The 22,857-nt window shown below is 36.9% G+C and overlaps 1 protein-coding gene across 19 annotated transcripts in view; it reads right to left on the reverse strand.

Annotated features, from left to right (window-relative positions):
* ZBTB20 (zinc finger and BTB domain containing 20) overlaps positions 1 to 22,857 on the reverse strand; it is a 797,904-nt gene that overhangs the window by 286,511 nt on the left and 488,536 nt on the right. The window contains exon 1 of one of the 19 annotated variants that reach the window (XM_060010681.1): positions 749 to 22,857. This exon is cut by the window's right edge and continues 27,438 nt beyond it. The exons of 17 other annotated variants lie outside the window; for them this stretch is intronic. The gene's annotated coding sequence lies outside the window, so the exon portion shown is untranslated. One more of the 19 variants, XM_060010678.1, reaches the window with a different exon arrangement.

Below are 22,857 nucleotides of genomic sequence, written 5' to 3' on the forward strand. Positions count from 1 at the left end.
CAGGACTATGGTTCCTGATCCAAGGAGTATCGACTGAGAATCAGCACAGTCTCTTGAGAGTGTCCAGGCCTGGCTGCTAAGCTCCCTGCTCTGATTAGTTTGTCAAGTTCACAGTGTTCCAGAGTGCTGAAGCACAGAAATTAGGGAGGGGAGGTGGAAGGAAAATCACTGGAGCCTCTTACGATCTAACTTCTACTAACTGAGAGGAAATGTCTTATAAATAAACAACAGCAAGAGAAACAAAAAAAAAAGCCCATCCCGTCCTGCCAGAGGAATGTTCATTATTGTCTCCCGACGGAAAACTTTACACCACACCAGAATGCAGCCATGTCTCCTGAAACTACCTCCCTCAAAACAGAAAGAAAAAGAGAATCAGAAAGAAAAGGAGAACAAAAAAAGATTTTTTTTCATTTCCTTGAATTCTGTTGGGAAGTTCATGTCAGTTCCCAGTAGACAAACTAAGCAGTTTCAACAGTGTCACCGTTCTAGGATTTCTTGTGGAGGCTGCTTATTAGCAAAATTTCATTTCTGCCCAGATCATTGCTGTGCCATCCAGACATTTTCAGAAGGGAAGTTCAGGGAAGGGGTGGGGGGAGGGTGCGATTGTGGAGGAGAGGAAGGAGAGGACAAAGGAACATTCCTGATGAACCGGAATGCCCTAGACACGGCCATGAAAAAGCCAGCTCCACCCGCCACCCCACTACTGCTTGTTGAGGACTTGGTGATGCAGTGTGTTTAATCTACTTACTCTTTCTGCTCGGGAGGCTGAGGTTCCTACATTTCCAGCTCATGCTGGACTGTACCGTAAGCAACAAGTGAAATGAGTTCAGTGATCTCATTCTAGTCCTTCGACTCCTGTCCACATCGCTAAGCGACTGCACAGCTTGGCACAGGCCAGGATGAGTCAGCAGTCTCTGGTCATGAGAGGCCAGGCCTGGAATAGCAGGGGGGGTTTAGGTCAGAAGCAAAATGAAGCAGAAAGGCAGTCTAGATGGCAGGGCTCAGCTCCGCAATTCACGGAGATACTGCAGGTCAAAATGAAAGAGCCTCATCAGCTCTGGGGTGAAGACTGTAGGAGTGTACAAAAAGGAGCAGCAAGGGAAAAACTTAGAACAGCTGCCTACCAAACATAGCAAGAACAAATTAGAGTACCACAGACAGAAAAAGAGGGCATGGGTAGAGGCCTAGAGGAGAAAAGATGCTCATTAAGATCTCTGGAATACCTTTTTTTCCATGTGCTCCTGAACTTGATTTAGGAAACAGTGGTTACCTATACACTATCCTGGTATTTAGGTATTCCTTTCCCAGTTTGGTAAGTAGCAAAACAAACAAAAGAAAAGCACTGCAGTAAAATAAAAAGAGGAAGCCTCATGTTCCATAAAATAATGTAATTATAAGTAAAAGCCTAATATCTCAAAGACGTGCACTTGGGTCAATAGTATCCTTGTATAGCCTGTAAAATCTGGTCACAAAATGGTTAAAGAGAAGCACTCCTTAAATTAAGCTTGGATGGCAGTAGAGAAGAACTAAGAGAAAAGAAAGACATAAGTTCAATGATGGAACACAAGGGAAATATGAAATTGTGTCTATATTTCTACCCAGTGGGGTCAGCATAGACCTCCAACAGCAAGTGACACTTCTAGTCAACAGGACTTTCAAACACCTCTTCCTGTGCAGTAGTACTGTCATAAGCAAGAGGAGAGGGAAAAGAAAAACAGCCAGAGGAAAAAAATCAGGTTCAACCTGAAAAATAAATCAGTAATAAACATTTTGTTTTGGAGGAGGCAAATCACCTGAATGAGCCAATGGATAAAGAAAAGACTTAGTGCATGAAACAGACTCAGAGGAACCATTTCTAGACAAGGAAACTGAGGTGGGGACAGAATTATCAGCAAATAGTGGTGATGGCCCCAAAATAAGGAAGAAAGCAACTTCAAAGGTCAGATGGGATGCAGCAAGAATGGCAGGGAAAAGAGAATACCGTCAACAGAGCTGGGAAATGCTAGTAAAATATTTCTTCACAGTGCTTTGAACAGGACTAATAAGGACCCATCATATATTTCTAATTGTTATCCCTTAAGGACATACAGATGTGTAAGATGTGTAAAAAATGTAAATTTTATTTAGTTTTCATTCCAGAGGTCATTAAATCATCTCAACATGTCTTGATAAACGCTTAACCTTGAGCAAATAAACTTTCTAGCCTCAGTTTTCTTTTCTTTGAAATGGAATATTATTACCTTGAATTATTGTAAGGACAGAATCAGTGTTTGTTAGTCCTTATCACAGTAGTATCTATCACAGGCTGAACACTCAGTAAAGTGTTATTGTTTATATTTGATTATCATATCATTTTCATAAGTGCCAGGGAAAGAATCATTCCCAGTGTCGTTGCACTGTATTGAGTGGAACCAATACGAAGACTCTAGTAAAATCAGTTGAGTAACATTCCTCAGAGGATGTTGCCTTAAAAAGCTTGTTTCTATCTGGATATGTTAAACATTATGCTTGAACCCAGAGGATGTTAAAAATCTATTATGTTAAAATCTTGATTTGGGGTATCTATGTTGTCAAAGCAGCTTGGAGCTTAATAGCATTCAGTAACTAGAGACCTGAAAAAGAAAAGAGGGATTTTTAGAAGCTTCTCCAAAAGCAACAGGATAAAAGTGCTATCGGCCTTGACCGCATGATGAGGGTTTTTTACCAAAGGGAAAACTTAGTCCAGTTGATCATCCCAGTCTAATTGATTAATTGTGGGTCTGACCATCTGGCTGATGAATGCTGACACCCAGCAGTGATTACTGTGAAACACAAATCCGGATGTGCTCTCCCTGATGCCTCCCACAATAATGGCAACGCTGAACTTAAGGTTAGTTTTTTCAGGCCTCTTGGCTCAGTCTCTTCATGGAACAGCAGTTGTGGCAGGGAATATTTTACTAGACCTGGTCAAGCATTATCTTCTCTTATTTCAGTTACCCACTCCTTTCCAACTCCACGCCTACCTGCTCCTGAGCCCTCTCTTGTATATAATCACTTTTCATGCAAAGCATTCCATCTGTAGTTTTCATCATACTGTCTGATTCTCTCATTTCCGGTTGCTCTATTCTGAAAAATATTCGATTGGTCTAAAAGACCTGTACTGCTATATCACAGGGAATCCTACTGAGACATTTTTATCGTATCTTCTTTGCTACTGGTTTACTTCAAATTATCCTGTGCTTCCAAATAAAGAAAATTATTTCACCAAACTCATGAATCTGATTATAAGGCCCACATATGGCTCAAGTTCTTCATGAGGTTAATAGAATACAAGGGTTAACAGAAGATAATTTTTGCATCTTAAACCTACATCTGATCCTTAGTTAGGGTGTCCGTTGGAGAAGATTCTTCCCACAAGGACTCTGGAGCACATTTCACTGCTAGAGAAAAAAGGCAGGCTCACATAAATAACAGGAATCAATAGCAATGCCACCCACAAACCAATCAAGATAACCTGTACATGGGAGAATTCTCTAACCAAATCCAATTTGAATGCATATATATAAACCCTGGAGAATTACAACCACATTATTTTATTATCGTGGGAAGGCACAGGGGAGTAAACTGACATAAAATGTCTTGCAGAAAGTTGGCCAAAGAGTCACAGTGAAGGAGAATCATCCATTTCCCCTCTCCTTTTCCCAGACTGACTTCCATCTCAGAATTCATCATTTTTCTTGCTCCCCACAGATGCTGAATTCTTCTATGTTCCAGGCTGGGTTAGTGTTAATTTTCGGTAGAGAATGGCAGTAGCATGCTGAACTACAGAGTTCCAGACTGGGAGTTGGGAAATGTTTTTGGCCTGACTGTCAGTAAACAACTATGTGTCTAGGGCAAGTCAAGTCCCTTAACTCCCCATGTCTCAGTGTCTTCATTGAAAAATGATAGGGTTGGACTGCCTGAACTCCATCGTCTCTGCCAACACTAAGATTCTATGGTTCTATAGCTCATTTCCTTTTTCTCTCTGGCACCAACTGCTCAACAACTCTGCTTATAGTCATTTCTCTGCTCTCAGTTACTGATGGAAAAATATCGCCTTCATTTACTACCCGGTATTTGTAACTTTTCTCTCTTTTTTTGATGCTAGATATTTTGAGTTGTAAACATGAACATATCCAGATAGATGCTTTAAATTTGAAAGCATTTAAGGAGAATAGCTTTCCCATGTAGAAACATTTAGTGCAGCTCGGCATGGAGGAAGCCAGGCATCCAAAAGTGGAGCAAAGGGGCCAATTCACAAATGAGAGGAAGCCTTTCATAATAAGAGTCTCCAGGCTCTTCAATTTAGATAAAGCTACCAAATTCCAACTACTTTTCCAATCAATCCCAGACACCCTCACAGACACTTAGGACTATAAATTTGAGGACCAGCACTGGCAGTGATGCAGTTCTTATTTCACCTCCACCATGTATTGCCAAGTAGGATTTAGGATGGCATAGTAATAAGAGCCAAGAGGACAATCTGTCATTTATTTTCCTCCAAACTTTTCAAAATTTCCCATTTGGGCTCTGTTTCCCAGTTTTAATTTGGTAACTGCCATTTTTCAGCATTTCTTTTAACAGGTTACTAATAATTTCTGATACAGGATCTCATATTTCATTTTGTGCTGCTAGAACTGCTGTTAATATTTCATCTGTCTTCAATTCAGCTCTGCATAAAGACTGCTGGGTTTTTAATACACGGTTAACACTTTGGTTCTGGGGATTTGATCACCAGTGTTCACCCAGTTTGTCCATATCTTGTTAGGTAAGAGTAGTAGATTATCTCAGAAATATCTCAGGGTGTGTGCTTAAACATTCTAGGGTTACATTACAGTTTCTTTTTCTGGATATTTGATGAAAACAACACAAACAAGTGTTCTGTGTTTGTTCTCCCAGGTAGCTTGCTATTTACTTCAGTATGAGTGTTCTGGAAGCAGAGAGCAATGGTTTAGAGCCAGGGCTCACAGGCAGATCTAAGTTCAAATTCTGGCTCTGAAATGTTACTACACATACCATGTTAGGCCAGTTCTTTAACCTTCCTGAACCTCTATTTTTCTATTTGTAAATAGGGATAATAACGGTATCTACCTCTATTGCTATGAGTTCTCAAAAAATGATGGGTATCATTATTTCCCTAGCATTAATAATCTACATATTCACATTATAGTGTTATTATTTTGCATCATCTTTTCAAGGCTAACAAATTACTTTTGAGTCCAGCCTTTTGTTGTTTGCCTTAATATAGTTTACATTTAAAAAAAACTCTCAGTGAAATCAAGTAAAATATTTTAAAATTGGGTCTTTAAAACCATACATACAGTTAAAAATAGTATATAGCATCATATTCTTATGTCACTTTTCAATCTAGCATCAAATTCTCAAAACTCTTTGTTCATCTAATAGCCAGGCCTGGATAAGGCACCTCACACTAATGCTAAACCATTCCATAAAGAGATGATTGACTTCCCCCTACTCCCAAACAATACAGATTATTTCAATATTCTTTGGTCATGTATCAGTCAGGGTCCATCAGGAGAGAGAAACCACACAGCAATTTGAATAGGAAAAATTTAATATAAAGAATTATTAACTATAACAGGGGATTGGAGTAATGAGGAAGTAATTAATAAGAAGAGGATTGTGAATTATATAAGAATAAGCAAATATAAGGAGCAACCACAACTTCTAGGGCTGATAGAGAGTGCCCAAGGAAGAGTCCCTTACACCTCTAGACTGGGATCTAGTCCTTGTTGGACAAGGCATAGCCAGTGAATGAATGAATGGCAAAGAAGTTGCTGGAGAGCTGTCAGTAAAACTTGCTGGAAAACTATACTCTAGGGTGCCAGGGAAGCTGTTCACAGGGAGGCTGTCTCATTTGAGGCACACTACTACATAAACCACCCGATGTGTGTATGTGTGCACGTGTGTGCTTGCATGTGTGTTGGGTGCTGGACGTAGCCACTGGCTGCTGGGCACTGGAGAAGCTACCTGTGCTTCAGCTGCTGGGCACCGGGGCAGCTGTGTGTGCTGCAGGAGCCAGGCCTTAGAGAACCATGCGCACGGCAGGAGCCGGCCAAAAAATACATGGGGGCCAGGAAGGAGAACCTCTTTCTCCTATAATGTCTGTCTGATTCCTCACTGACAAAGCACACTCACACAGTTAGGAAAGGAAAAATATTTAAAGGACCCAGATACATTTTTGGAGAGCAGGCAAGGAAGGGTAAATTTGGATCTGAGAGGCAGTATATTGATAACTGGTAGAGTTATTTCCTTACACACTTTATGAAATAACTCACTTTGGAGATTACAATCCAATGTTCTCTTACTTACTATATTACTTACTAGGCCTGCTGCTTACCTTTAGTAATATACTGACTTTCTGCATAATGAAATAAATATTGTCAGAATTAAGGAAAATAATATTCTATTAAATAAAAGTGGCAATACTTGTATTTGTATAATGACCTTTTTTCCTCCACAAATGCTGCCCACATATGTTTTAATTGTTTATAATTAACAGATTAGGAAAAATGTAAAGAAATACTAAACTATTGACCTAAATTTACGCATTAGTGATCCCAGTCCAGAATTTCAACTAAGTGGGTAATCAGGAGAGTCACTGAAAACAACCCACAGCTTCAAGAGTGGTAAAGATGACCTCAACTATTATTTTTCCTTTCTCTCTCCTTTTCTTTTTGTTGACTCTAGAACCCATATTTGCTGTTCCATGACTCATTTTGGAGGAGGCTGTTAACTATAAGTTGCTATTTTTCAGAAAAATGTCACATATTTAGCAGGAAATTTTTCCTATGATTCTTGTCCTGTATTGTTCTACCTTCAATATTAAATAGAAAAGCATAAGTAAATGACCAGTTTAATGCATTCCTCAAGATATACAGTGGTCATTGTCAGAAATAACTTTACATACAGATGGGGAGGTATACTCAAATACCTCCACTGTTTTCACCTAATTCTTTAAGAAGGGGACAGAACCTTTTATTCTATAACTAGAGGTAGGGTTTAAAAAGGGTTGTGGTGGTGAGAGGCTGAGAGCACAGAAAGCAACTGGGTGAGAAGAGGGTCCTGTGGAGAGAAGAATGTCTCAAGACTAAGGCCATAAAACACCCATCTCACCCATTCACCTGTTTTTACTGATGCTTGGCTATAGCAATACTATCTGTTCCCACTATTATGGGAAGGATCTACCTGTTTCCTTCAGTTGTGCTTTCTGAAAACCAGTGGTATTATCAAGCAAAACAAGCCCTGTTGGGCTGTCTCACAATCATACTGTAGGCAGTGCTGGCAGCTGCAGGTGGCTGTCTTTAGGATTTTCTTTTGTTTGTGTTGTGTGTGAAGACTGAGGATAAACCTAATGACACTGCATACATTGGATCCCCACCTCCCTAGCAAACACATATGCACACCTCTCCCCTGCAATTCCTGAGTCCAAAAGTAGATGATGACAAAGAAGAATTGTAAGTCCATGTGAATCAGGCAGGCAAGTCCATTTTATTTGAGTTTGCCCTTCTGTTCAGCTAGCTTTTCTGCTCTGACCCACTATACTTACCCTGTCGGCTGCTCTTACTAGCAACATGCCTTTTTAATCAGCCTTCCTGGGGTCTGCATTTGATTACAGCATTTGTGTTCTATTTTGATTCTTGTGTACTATGCCCTGTGGTGTTAGCTTGAAAGGTGTTATTTATAAAACGAAACTCTATTGTATTGCCACTTGGATTCAAAGAGTACATATAATATTAATGCAGAATGTATTTAATACCTTGAATCTATTAAATCAATTTCTTCATGAGAACACAGAATGGGAGGGAGGCAAGTGGGTTGGTAACCCAGGTAATAAGACTTCAGAATCACCTGCACTTTCCTTCACAAGCATTCATGAAAGCTGGCATGAGAATCTTTCTCTTAACGTCAGGGTTTCCAGAAGGAAGAGACTACCTTTCCTCAGCCAGATCAGTGCAGTGTGCACCTGTTTAAACATTCAATCATGAAAACCAAACATTTTCCTAGGCCTCAGATGCAAATTTTTGACTAAGGAAACCATGAGACGAAACACGGATATGACTTTTTTACTACCTAGGAAGATTTAGGTAAAGAAGGAAACCTAATCACCTGTTTCCAAGGAGCTGCTTGCAGGATTTGCAAAAAGAAGTAGATTCATTATGTTCCTAACTCCCCTCAAAAGAAGGCTAGGAAAATTCTACTGATGCTAAGAACTGAGACAGAGTTTCCAGGGTGGCATGTTGAGAATGATGTTCTCGCCTAGTTTCTTTATGGCTGCTGGGCCTATAGTCAAATGTTTATGGATCAGATTGACGAAGGAGTCCCCAAATTTTCTTCACTTCTAATTTTAGTGCAAACTGAAGACTGGAACATTATATCAATATATCACAACTGCTTGTCACATCTGTTGCTGTACACATTCCATTCTTCCACTATAACCCTTTTTTTCCTGGTGATACATCTGAAATCATCAATGCCTGCTCTTCAGATAAAGAATAAGGAAGGATCAGGTGTGGAAGATAGTTTAGCAATCAGGCTCTGCAGAACTTGCTAAAAGAAACTGTCCCTCACAGGGGAAGCTGGCTATGCAGTCCTGGAGTGAGGGTTCCTAGAATTTCACCTGTTCTCACTCACTTGCTCATTGTACAACTCCAGGAAATTTAGGGTCCAGTTTTCTAATCACTAAAATTTGCATAACTATATTTACACCTTTCTACTTGCATTGGACTTCTTTAGGGATGAATGAGACAATGGTCTGGAATACTCTAAATTCTCTGCAATGAAGGTGGGATACAACTGCACAATATTATTAAAATGAGAGTTCAGATCCCTTTTTTTGTTTGTTTCTCCAAATCCAGATACGAAAAACTAACAAATGAATGAATTTCCTCCCCTTTGGGAATGAATCATATGCCCTCATTCATAAATGACATCCCAAACATGAGGAGCTAGGATTTGTTGGGAAATATACATCCCAATCTTGAATGCATCCAGTTGTAAACTCCTTGCATGAAAAAATCACATTATTTATCTCTGTATCCATCTAGGTCCTACCATATTGATTTGCATCATGTAAGTATTTCATTAATATTTGTTGAATTGTACTGAAAAATGAGATCATACAATTCCAGAGCTGAAAGTTGCTGGAGATCATGTGAGTCCAGTTACCTCATTTTGCAGATGAGAAAACTGATGCCCAGATAAATTAAGTGACTTCTCCAAGTGCAATATTAATAATGTTACAGGTCTTCGAAAGAGTTAAAGATCTGTCACTGGAAATATATAACTCAATCAATTGAAACAAAATGAATGTTCTTTTGTCAAAATAAAAGTACTCTTCAGCTCAAATAATCTGAAGTATTCTAATCTAACCAAGGAGGCTGAAGCCTAAAGCAATAAGTAAACTTCACTAAATGGCTATAGACCATACGTGTGCTAGAAATGCCATTACTAAGGTTATACATTTTTTTTTTTTTTTTTTTTTTTTTTTTTTTTTTTGCGGTACGTGGGCCTCTCACTGTCGTGGCCTCTCCCGCCGCGGAGCACAGGCTCCGGACGCGCAGGCCCAGCGGCCATGGCTCACGGGCCCAGCCGCTCCGCGGCATGTGGGATCTTCCCGGACCGGGGCACGAACCCGTGTCCCCTGCATCGGCAGGTGGACTCTCAACCACTGCGCCACCAGGGAAGCCCAGGTTATACATTTTAATACCATGCCTATCCCCCACTCCATTGGTATATTTTTCAGGTAAAGTTAAGGTTGTGAAAACAAAAAGGAATTGCAAATCCTTAAAATTATGTAGGATTCATGGAGGTACAAATCAAAAATGAAATTACTTTCATTTATTATTTCAGTTTACTATTTAGCCATATTGTAGATGGTAAACCAAATTTAAATTCCAGAGTTCGGGAAACAAAATAGGACAAGACACTTTATCCTTTGTTAAATAGAAAGTGATCAGGACTATGAGAAAGATAATTTCCCTTCAGTGGAAGTTACTCATGTGGTATTTGCAGAACCAAGTGTGTTTGACTCTTGGCCTGAGTTGTCTGGTTAAATCAGTACCATGAAAATAAAAGCCAGTCAAACTATCCTTTTGACCAACTTGATTTTTTTTGAACAGTATTAAATTTCTTTTTCTTTGCTTAAATCAATCACGATATTTAAATTCTTGATTAGAATGCAAACAATTTGTAGTCAGGTATTTTAATGATCTCCTAAAAACTGCAGCAGATTGACTGGCATAGAACAGGAACTGAATAAAAGTAAAATGTCAATTACTGTAGAGTAGGAATCTAGGAATCTCCAGCGAACTACTTCTCATTTTTCCAAAGCTCCTTTCACAGTGGAAATCCCTGAAGGTCACAGAGAACAGAACTTGGAGAAAAGGGGGACAAGTGACAGCAACAGACTCTAGGCTTCCAATAGTTGGAGGGCCTGTTGGAGATTATCATTTGTATATTACCAAAACTTTACTCCAGAAATATAATCAGGTTTTCACAGATCAAGTTCACAATATTAACTTGATATTTCAGCTTCCACTTCTTGCCCCACCTTGCTTAGGCATCCCAGGTTCCAGTACTACCCAACAAGTATTCTAGAGGGTAGCCAGACTATATTAGTGTTTCCCTTTATCTTGGTATTGCCAAGTGAGTCCTAAATTTTAAATTTTGTATTCTATTATCTCCATGATTTATTAAATCATGTCTGGACTTCTGTGTTGGAATATTATATATTCATTTACTATGATTCAATAAGCATCTACTATGTGTGAGACACTAGGAAAATAAATAGGAATAAGCCTTACTTCCTGCCTTCAAAGAACTGAGGAATTCACAATGCAGTGTCTACTTCCCATATGTAGCATATATGTTCCTGACTTTAAGCTTTTGTTCTTCCCTTAGCTGGAGTGTCCTATTGTCATTCTTTTAACAGTCTGATTCCTTTAGTTATCTCGTAGTCCAGCTTATGTTCTATCACAGCCGTAAATCATTTTCCAGTTTTTGTAGTCCACATTAATTTTCTTTCTTCTTCTTCTTTTTTTTTTTTTTTGACTAGTACAGCTGGAATAGACACTTTGCCTACACAATATCTATTCCCCTATTTCTTCCTACCTACAGACTCCTATTTTGTTCAGAGTGGCAATGTGCTTAGTCCTGAATGATGAGTTATAATATTTCTAAGCCAATTATGACAAATCTGTTCCCTGATTTCTTTGCCTCCCTAGCAACCAAGGGTGGCCTTGGGACCCAGTCCTAGTCAATAAGATCTATGTGGCAATCTGCTTGAGAAGCTGGTTTCTCAGAAAGCTTTTTCTTTTCTGATAGAGGTAAAAAGTGATCCTTCTGCTTCCCTCTTCTTCCTTTGAATATGGACATTATACTTCCAGCTGCAGCAACTATTTTGTGAACATAAGGCAACAAGCACAAAAAAAAAAAAGCAAAGATAAACCCAGAGATGTTGGCCCTGAGTTTATCACACACCAGCAGCTCTCTAGCTCTGGACTTGTTACGTAAGAAGCACAAACCCCTATTTGTTTAAGCCACTCAAGTCAGAATTTCTGCTACTGAACGCATTTCTAACCAAGAAATAATTTTCATAAGTTGAGTTATCCAAACTGTTCTTCCTAACTAGATGGTAGACACTGGTCACATTCTTGGTATTTAATAAATATTCATTTGCCTCATATCTTGATTATATATACTAGATGTTCAATAAATGTAATGAAATGCTCACTCTGAAAACAAGGGGGAAATTTCTTTTAAGAAAAGAGGATTAAACCAGGTCAAAACAGAAAAATTTGAGTATAAAATAAGAAGTTTTATGACAAGAATTTGTTACAACCTAGTTCAGTTATTAATACAATAAAAACAAACTTGTAAAATTTTCTAAAATTAGTAGAAATATATTTTAAGTAAGAAATAAGACATTAGACTAAACCCCAAAGGCATGGATGTTTTAAAGAAGAGATGATATAAATAAGATTTCTATTAAACATAGAGAAAACAATGCAATGCAGTTCTGGCTCTGTTAAAACTAAGTGAGGAGACTACACGCGTTAAATATCACTAACGACAAGACATTTTCTCTACCCCTCAGGTAGCACGGCTGTGACTCACCCAAATGCTCCACACGCTTTAGCATGCTAATTAGCTTCCAAAACCTTTCACCTGACGTTTGAATCCACAAGTAAGGAAACTATTACAGTATAGCATTTGCTTTTGGAGAAAAGGCTACATAAATTAGGTCAGAAGCTATTTTCAAGTCTTCCAAATATTACAAATAATGGGGAACTGTTGAAGAGAGAAATAAGTAGCTTTGGGTCGTTTTAGGTTAGTGACCTTAAATTTAAGGTATGATTTAATCAGAAGCCAGAGTAATCACAGCAGGAGGTGGGGAAAAAGACTCAGAGCTGCCTGGATTTGGGGAGGACTTTGGTGGCAGCTTTCAGCTCGAGCTAAAGCTGCAGGATTCTGTCAGAGGCTCCACAAACACAGGGCTGCATTATGTAATGCATCTTGTATTCCTTTGTGAACTATTCCACAACTAAGTTTCATTAGTTTCCCCTCTCTAGACATTTTACCACTTCCAGGCTGCAACCTGTCCAGAAGGGAAACTTTCTACCTCAAATAAAAGTTTAAGTTGCAAGAAAACTGACATTTTTCCAGGAACTAAATCAAATTAATTTGAACTTTATACAGACTAGGAAAATACTTCTTAAGCTAAGTGGACCAAAGTAATCTCATTTGAAGAATTTCCAGATAATTCAGCAATAGTTTGAAATAGTTATCAAACTTTCTCTCAAGCTGTCATTTTCTGGTTATGTTATTCTGTGTTAAGTGTACCACTCTCACAGGGTCACCGTTCAATATAGCACTTTATAGGCAAAATTGGAAGACAGCATGTTGCATGGATAGTACTTAGCAATACATTCTCATAAATAGTATCTTTTTTTTTTCAAAACAAAATTTATTTTTGTGCCTGTCATGAGGGTATTCTAAGGTTAAACACAGTCCTACATTATCAAATTTAGTTTTGGTATATAAAAATCTATCTTTTAGCAGTTTAATTATTTTTATCAATTACTAACATAATATTACATAATATTAATTTTGATCAGCTGTAAAAATAATTTAACTGTTGGACAGATTTTTCCCTCTTAACATTTCAAATGTTGGTTTAACGCCTGTCAATTAGACCCCTATGAAAGTGACTAAGGTTTACTGGGGAACACTGCACAGAACATGTCTGTTTGAGTTTCTGGGTTGTACACAGTCAAAGTTTAGATGGGAACCCCCAACGACCAAGTGGTATAAAAAAACGTGGAATTTGAATCTCAGCAGGTGGCACTCTTCCTTCTGACTTGGTCTTAAATGGATGCCCCCAGACTGTCATCTCTTGGGCAGAGCACGAGACTGAAGCATTCAATCGTGCTTATAGTGCTTAAGAACCAACTTCATGGGAATTGGGAATCGGGGAAAGTTACAGGTCAGGTATATGAATTTTGATTCTGCTGGCCTTTTTTCATTCAAAATGCATCACTCTTAAACCCAGAATTACGTCCTATAAGTTGAATAGTCATATTTCCCTGTTTACTCAGGATAGTTTCAGTTCCAACTGTTCAGGCACAATTATTAATAGTGGTCACTTTCACTCTGAAAATTGCCCTAGTTTGGATGATAAATTATGGGGTTACCCTACATATAAGCTTTAAAAAATTTATTTATAACACCATTTACAGTGATAATCATTCTCTTTAGGGCAAGTTAAAATAGTCACTATTGGTCAACTTCTGTAAAGAGAAAGAGATAAACTAAAACTCTATTACTTTAATCCTAATGCTTCAACTGGAGAGATCTTGCCATATAAAAGTTTATTTTAAGATAAGAATAATTTTGGAAAATCATATTTCTATGAATTATTTAGGTTTTTAAATCTTAGATAGTACTGGGTTTTTTTTTAAGCCCTATTTCATACAAGAAGGTATATCTGCCCCTAAATTTTGTTGTAATGAAACAAACACAGTTTATGAAATAAAATTATTTAACTCTTGGATCTGAAGCCTAATTCAACTGTTTGCTCAGTTGGCAAATTCAAATAATCTCTGTGAACATCATTATTATTAACGCCTTCTAAACTACCTTTAAGGACATTTTAAAAACCAGAAGTGAAAGAGCTATATAGTCTGTAAAAAACTGACATGATTTCAAAATAGTTATTATTATTCATTTTTATAATAAAGACGGCTTTTGGATGGACTGCAGACAAACTGCAGTAACTAAGACTGAGCACACATATGGGAACAGGGGTCTTTCTCTAGAATCTCCTTCTTTTACAGCTTCATCACATTTCTGGGTGACACCTGTGCATGGACATTGGTGGCCCACAAAGATCTACGGGGGAAAGACTATGGACCTTGTGCACAGAGGCCTGAAAATGAAAGGCTGAATTTTCAAGTACACAATTGTGGTCAAAGGTTTTGTTGGTGGTTTCATGAGTTTCTGATATAGATAATCTTTCCTCAAGGGGAAAAGGAAAGGGAGACTTGGGAGCAAGAGGAGCTGGAGTAGAAGGGCTAATTTGTGGAACAGAACAATTTTCTCTTTGCTCATCACATTTTAAAAAGAGATTCCTTGATCCCTACTGATATAATCCTCTTTCTTCTTGATGATTCTCCTCTTTCGTCTCTGAAATTCTAAATTCTTTGGCCCAGAAAAAAATCTAAGTGTTCAGAGTTAATTCTCTTAGTGTGACATCAAAATTACATGGTAAATGTTTTTCATCTATATGAATGTAATCAAATAATTTTATTATTTAAAAGGCCTCTGATTTTTTCCCCCAATTTTTAAAGAGACATTTCTTTCTTTTAGTAATTATAGGAAAGTTCTTATAAATTGCCCTTCATTTAAATAATTCAACAGGTAAATACACTAAATGGAGAGTTAATTCTTTAATGTATGGCATTTTTGTCTGTTTACATTGACTACTGTGAGATTTAGGGCTCTAGTACCTAATGTGAGGCCCAAGACCTTCACGTTTGTACAAAGTTTTATCAAGCAATTCTCTACTAATTCTGTTTTAAATATGTACTATTTGCAAAGGTGACTGGTGGATAAAAGAGGAGTGAATGGTGAGAACCTGCAGAGGGGAGAGGAATGCCAACAAGACTGTACTTGTGTACCCATGGGCTGAGAAAGAGCACTGGAAATCTTCTCCCCATCACTTAGAGACAAAAATCTCTCTCACACATTCCACCTATTACAAGTTCATTTGTGTTTAACAAGCCCCTGTTTTAAAATGCAAATCTGCCTTGTGAACCTGTAAACCTCATTCACACCTTACTGTTAATTACTTTTATATTCTAGAATCTGATCAACACTTAACTGATATTGGCAATCTAGGAATGAACAAATAGCTCAGGGTGTAAAAAAGGGAAATATGGGTGGAGTGGGGCTGGAGGTGGTAGGGTAAAGATTTCATTTGTGGGCAATAGAGCATACTGATATTTTGCAGTTTTGTCTAGTAGCTCGGAATACCACAAAATGAGAACTGTTCTTAATTGCCAATGCCTGGCTGAGATCAGAACAGACCTGGAAGCCTGAAAATTTCAGGTTTCAAATATTTAGCCATAGCAAGTTAATTGAGTTTACTCTTTCCTGGAAACCTTTCTAGCTAAGTCTCACTATCTCCCCAAGTTGGCAACCCTGGACACTAAGACTCATGGTTCAGCTTCCCAGGTTTGAAGCTCAACTGATAAATGAATTCCAAAAAAAAAAAAAAAAAGTGAATGCGGCCCAGTTCCTTTTCATTGTCTCACTAGTCATTCACATTTTAGGAGACTATGGTATGTAATCCTAGAACATACTGTAAGCAGTTTCAGAAGAATATAAGATGATATATTATTTCTATATCTGTTTTAGTAAGTGCCATTCAATCTGATATCAAAAGGTTGCAAAATTTGAATTAGACTTCAGTTGACTTAAACTGCAAGTCTTGGTTAGGCAGGAATTCAGGGAAAAATATTTTATGACCCCTTATAACATTATTAATCACCTCTACTTTTATATGAAAAATAAATATGCTAAAATCTTCATTGTTAAGAAAAGGGGTCATCTTTCCCACCAAAATGGCTAATTTTAGTTTTTATGTGGTTTGATACATTTGTAAACTATTACATGAAAACATATGGTCGGAACATGCTTATTCCTTCATGAGTATTCTTTTGAGGATGCAAAATATTCCTTAGTTGTTCCATGTGCTATTTTGTTGTGCTGATGATTTCGTGTTCTAAATATTTTTTTTTTTCTTTTTCCAGCGTTAATGAAACGAATTCTAATAAGGAAAAAAAGGAGCTCTCTGGGCCTCCCTGGTGGCGCAGTGGTTGAGAGTCTTTCTGCCGATGCAGGGGACACGGGTTCATGCCTCGGTCCGGGAAGATCCCACATGCGTGGAGCGGCTGGGCCCGTGAGCCATGGCCGCTGGGCCTGCGCGTCCGGAGCCTGTGCTCCGCAACGGGAGAGGCCACAACAGTGAGATGCCCGCGTATCGCAAAAAAAAAAAAAGAAGCAGCTCTCTAATGAAAATCTCTTTCTTGTAGATGTGGGCTGGGAACAGACATAAGTCACAGGGGGACAGCAAACATTATGTCACACATTCTTCAATCAATTGATCCCTTAGTGATTTATTCACCTGAATGTATTTTGACAAGCAGTGAAGCAACAGTGGAAAAGGGATTATTTGTGTGGCTAATTTTCATTTACCTACAAGGTACTAGACAAGTTTTTCTTTTTATTTCTTACTAGCTACACACATTTATGACCCATAAGATCAGTGAACCACCATTTTAAGCTATGTCACTGATAAGGAACTGTGAAAAGTCCCACAGGTATTAAAACTTCACAAAGCCTGACCCTGGAGTTTTGGTGTATGATTCTCTAGTTGATCTTTGAGTATAATAGTCAACTATTAAATTGGCGTGATTGAAGTGCAGGTCTTTCAAATAGAAGGGTATTGTAGAAAAATTGAGAATCCCTCCAACTTTTAAGTTTGATTTCTTACTTTATATTTTGCCCTTACCTTTCCTTATAATACTCCTCCTTTTTCCCCTACGTGTATTTATTCCCATACCTTCCTAATTCTGCTTGACAGAGATACTCTACTGTTTTGGCATATGAAAGAGTCTCTATAAATACTTGTTGAATGCACAAAAAGCCACTTGGACAAATATTTTGAAGTGGAAAAATAGAAAAACATTAAAATAAGCAAATTAACAAATCTATGGCTTTGGGAAAAAATCCATGAAAGTAACAAAATGATTAATAATTTTAAGTATATTTAGGAAGGATGAAGCCTAGAAGGTTAAAAATTAGAAATTCTAGAATTAGAAAAGAAAAAAAATAATACAGTTCAACACAGTTGAAAGCACATGCAGAAGGAAGCTAATACATTGTTTATTAAGAAATTAAATCTAAAGGCTGAAATTAGAATGCTAGTATTATTGTATCAAAAGCAGAAAATTATTTCTTTCTTCTCCAACTCTAGAGAGAAAAACAAATTCTCTAATGCCACCAAGAATAGAATAGGGAGAAATGTTTGGAATTAAATAGTTGTAGTATATAAAAAAGCTAGTTGTTCAAGGTAAGCCAGATTGGTTTGTGTGGTACTGGTTTCTAAGATGACCCCCTATGATCCCTGCCTCCTGGTATCCACATCCTTGTATAGTCCTACCTACAACCCCTATGAGGGTTGACCTGTGTGACCAAAACAATGTGGCAAAAGTGATTTGTATGACTCTCAATGTGAGGTTAGAAAAGCCATTGCTGTTTCTCCTTACTCTCTTTGATCATGCACTGTGGGGAAGCCAGCCCCTATGTTGTGAAGACACTTAAGCAGCCCTGTGGAACGGTTCATTTGGCAAGAAACTGAGACAAACAGTCAACACTGACTTCTGAATCCTGTGAGTGAGCCACCTTGGAAGTGGAACTTCTAGCCCCAGTCAAGCTTTCAGATGACTGCAACCCCTGCTGACATCTTTACTGCAGCATCACGAAAGATGAAAGATCTGAAACCAGAACCACCCCGCTAACCTGCTCCTGAATTCCTGGTCATAAGAGATTCCTGAAAGATAATGCATGTTTTGTTTTAAGTCACTAAGTTTTTGAGGTAATTTTGGGTTTTTTTTTTAGCAATAGATAACTAACATAATGATTATGGCTTTTTTTTTTTTTTTGTACCTCAGGTATATGGAATTGGATAAATCATAGTCCTTGGTACATGATGCATACTCATTATTGGGCTATACCTGGCCTACTTTTATTCACATAGTTATTTTTTAATGAAAAAAAAGTAAATGTTTTAAGTCCCTGAAAGAAGAGTTAGGAGCTCTATAATAACCTACATCTATTGATATAGATTTCCCCAACTTACACTCTTGCCTCTTCCACCCAAGATAACCATTATCCTGATTTTTAAGTTTATCATTTCTTTGTTTTCCTTTTCATGTAGTTTATCACATCTATAGGTATTCTTAAATTTATGTTTGTGTATATGTATGCATATATGTATATATATTATGTATGCAATGTGTATATATTCTGATTACTTTTAACTTTATAAAATGCTATTATGCTCTACATAATGTTTTGAGATTTAATTATTTTCACTTAATATTATACTGTTAGCGTTTATCCATGTTGCATATCACTGCAGTTCATTCATTTTGTGTCTAACTATTGATGTTGCCAAGGTGGTAAGTAAGACAGAAAAATGGGACTAATAAGCCCTTATATTATGGAATTATGTAGTTGTGGGTAGGCAGGATAAAGTATATTTAGGATATAATCTAAATAAATTAACTAGCTCTAGAAATGAAAAAATAAACAGAAAATTAATATAGAAATTAAAAAAATTCTTTCCCTATGGATAATGGATAAGCAATAGCATATATTTTTAAACCGTACACGCTTATTGTAAATATAATACAGTTTATTATACACAGACATACGAACTATGGGCCCCACAGGTGTTTGTTGAAGTGATTATTACAAAGATCAAAGATACATGAAAATATAGTAAAAGTAAATGTTAATGTTCTAAAGGACCCATTGTAGGAGACTATATTGGTGAGCGAATACCAAAGATCATCTAGTCTTACCTTTAAGAATTCACATAATACATTTTTAAGTAAATAATAATTATGTACAGAAATTTTCTTTACTACCAACTGTTCTAAAACACATATATATTATCAAAGAATTCCTATATATGATTAATTAATAACCACCTCAAACCTTTATAACTACAACCTACAGCATTACTGACAAATCTAATTAATTGTGTAGCCAAATGGTGAGGATCTCTCAACCTCACCTCTTACCCTCTTCCCAATCAAAGACTATATTCCTTTGTCTTGCTAGCGTTATCCAGAAGCTGGACTCATTTGTTAATTCCAGAAATGTTTTAACTATATTTGTTTCAGCCAGCTGTTTCTTGATATCTTTCGGGCCAGCATCACTTTACAATGGATAGTATTGCTGAAATTCAAAGTTATTTTATTTTAGTATTATTATTAGTTCCCCCACATTCACTCCCTCCCGCACCCCCACCCAGTGCCTCAAGGAGGGTTACTGAGTCATAGAGATTTAATATAAGCTAAACAGACTTCTAACACAAGTAGACTTTTGTTATGGAGTAGCCAAATTAATTTTATTCATTAAATTAGGATTTATTTAGCCACTTGGCTTCATAATATAGACACAACCACTTTCTCTGACTTGAAACAATCACAAAGAAGGTGTATGAAGACTATAAAGCAGGAGATATTTCATTCTTAGTTCTTCACTAAACAAATTATGTAGGATTGAAGAATAGAGGAAAACAAATTGATGAAATAGAGCCCTCAACTATGGTATAAAATCCAGAGCATGGTCAGAAAAGAATGCAGAAGATTAGCAGAATTACTGAAGGTGATCATAAGTACTGATAGAATAGAGTCACCTTTTTATCCTTAGTCATTTTCCTAAGGCCTTTTATAAAAATAGGGCATAAATATTTTAGGAACAAATTTTTCTGAAATTTCTCAGTTTTCAAAAAATCTCTACACAAAAAAGGACTATATGAAAAGCAGCTAAGTGGGAGAACAACAGGAGTCTGTGGACCAAAAAGGAGGCTACCCAAGCCAGCCCTTGCCTTGATGCCCTCTCTCAGTAGGATTGCAGTGGATGGGAGAAGTTAGGAAAACATTTATGTGGAGATGAAAAAAAGCAGTGGAAACCGTAGTTTAAAGAGAGTGAAAGGCATATCTTTTCTCCCTTGTACTAGAGATTGTATTTGGAAAAGGAAGAGTCTACTTTCTTCTAATGAAAACTACTTCTTCCTAATGAAAACTCCACTAGGAACATTTGCAATAGTCAAAGCACAAGGCAATGGTAATGGGAAAGAGAGACCAGTTTTAAGATTTGCTTTGGAGGTTGAATTGATAGAATGTGGTGAAAACAAGCTATACTGATCAATAAGGCAAAAAATAGAATAATCTCTTTCTTCCAGTCTATTGCTATAACTGATAGTTGACTTTTATACTGCAAATATAAAGAAAAAAGTTTCATTCAGCCTCCTATAATCATGCCAATATATTTTCTATTAAATTTCCATTCAAACTCTCTATTTTGTTTACTTACAAGGGATATGATCCCCTGAAACTTTCCCAGACAGTTTGTATGGAAATCAGTTGCTAAGGGTATTCCTAAGGGAAACTGCAAAATGTTGGAAGATAAATAACCTCAGTACAATATGCAGATTAAGTAGAGGGGAAGGCTTAAGAGTTACCTTTAGTAAGGAAAAGAAAAGACTTAGAATTCTGGGCTAGAGTTGCTAGTTAATCACTGATTGGAGGGAACTTTGTCAAGGTAGTTTTACCCTTCTTAAGAAGGGAGGACTTCCACATTTTTTCTCGTAGGAATAAAGGTAAGAGTTATCATGGAGAGGAAGCTGAAGAGGAATGCTCATCACTCCTAACCTTACAAAGCTCCTTTTCTTCCTCCCTCTACCTCTACAGCTCTTGCCTTTCTTTTAGCTCGAAGACAAAGAACCTAAGAATAGGAAGACATAGATCACAGCTGGGAGGTCTCACAAAGCCTAAAGTGAGGTTAAACTTCCAGGAAAAGCTTTTGGCAGTTTACTTAGGTTGAGTGAAAGAAGCCATGTGATGTGCTAGGGAAAGCATGGGTTTTGGGTCAGACAGCCATGAATTTGAAACCAACTCCACTACTTATTATCAGCATGTCCTTGAGCAAGTTAACCAGCCTGTTTAAACCATAATCATCTCTAAGATGATGATTATCTATTTGTTATACCTACTATGCAGGTTCTCAGTAAGTAATAAGCACTTCTCTAGTATCTCTCTAAACCAGATTTGGAGTAAGGAGCTAGTAATCATGACTTTTATGGAAGAGAAAGGAAAGATGTCTAGTCCTGAGAGCACTCACTGTCTGTAACAACCATTTGACTATTGACCAGATGGTACTTTGTTGACATCTCTTCCTTTGCTAATTGATAAAATGCTAGGAGTAGAAGAAAAAGGATTAATCTCTAATTTCCATCATTTGAAAAAACACTAAAGATCAGAACTAAGGAACAGAAGACAGTACTAGATTATTTTTAAGGTTAATCCTTTAGAGGTTTTTCACAAGCATAACGTGTTTAAATTTCCCACATTATAGAACATGTTTTCCACTTATACTTTGATATGGTTGTCTATCAGAAGAGTAAAACGATGTACTTTAAGAGTAAATATTCACTAAATTTTGTGCTTTGTTTTGACTAGTTGTTTTAACCATATTTTTGAATTTGTTATGATAGTCCTTCTATTATTGCCTTAGCACTGCAGTTAAAAAATTTACTAAGGAACTTATTAGTTAAAATAATTAATACTTATTATTTATTACATACTATACATTGTACTAATCACAGTCTTATTAGTATTTTAATACCATTAATAGCTATGAACATATTATGTATAATTACAATAGGAACCTTATTGAATGCTTACTGCGTACCACATTTTGCTAAGCATTTTATATACATTTTCACAGTTAATACTTTCAAAGACCTAATGAGCTAAGTATCATAAGATAAATGAGGAGACATGATAATCTTCTCTTATTAAGGAAAAACTCACCATACCCAGTCTTCCAAGCACTGATAGAATAGAATAGTAATATCTTAAATTTAGAAAGTGCCATTCAAAAAAGTGTACTATTAAATACTTTACTAATTTGTGTTCTATACAATAACAATGTTATATTACATAGGACTGGCTTCCTCCTAAAAGATAGCATTTGATAAATTATATACAATAAGCCACTAGACTAACAGCTTAATAGAGGAATGAAATTCCATCTGAAGTACAGAGAGAGTTTAGAAAAACCAAACACTTTAGCTTGACTAGAATTTGCTCCAGTATATGGCAAAGTTCATAAATATAGTAGTCAAAGGTTACCAACACTGTCAGGGAATTATCATTAAGTTTCAACACAAAGGCAACAAACTCAATCAATGCAAATACAGAAAGTAATGCTCCCAAAATAAAAGTAAAGCAAATGTTATGATTTACTCCAGCTCTTACTCCTTTGGCTAACCAGCAGCCTCAGAAATTAAATCTTTTAATATTTTAAAATAATACATCTTTAAGCAGTTGACTAATATGTTACTAAATAAATGATCCCAATTACATTTGAAGTGTCTCCCAGTTCAAAAATTTAACCTATATCCATCCATTTCCTATCTCCCCCAATAATACAATAACTTACTTATCCCATAGTTTA

This window comes from Delphinus delphis, chromosome 4, assembly GCF_949987515.2.
Source record: "Delphinus delphis chromosome 4, mDelDel1.2, whole genome shotgun sequence".
Taxonomy (NCBI): domain Eukaryota; kingdom Metazoa; phylum Chordata; class Mammalia; order Artiodactyla; family Delphinidae; genus Delphinus; species Delphinus delphis.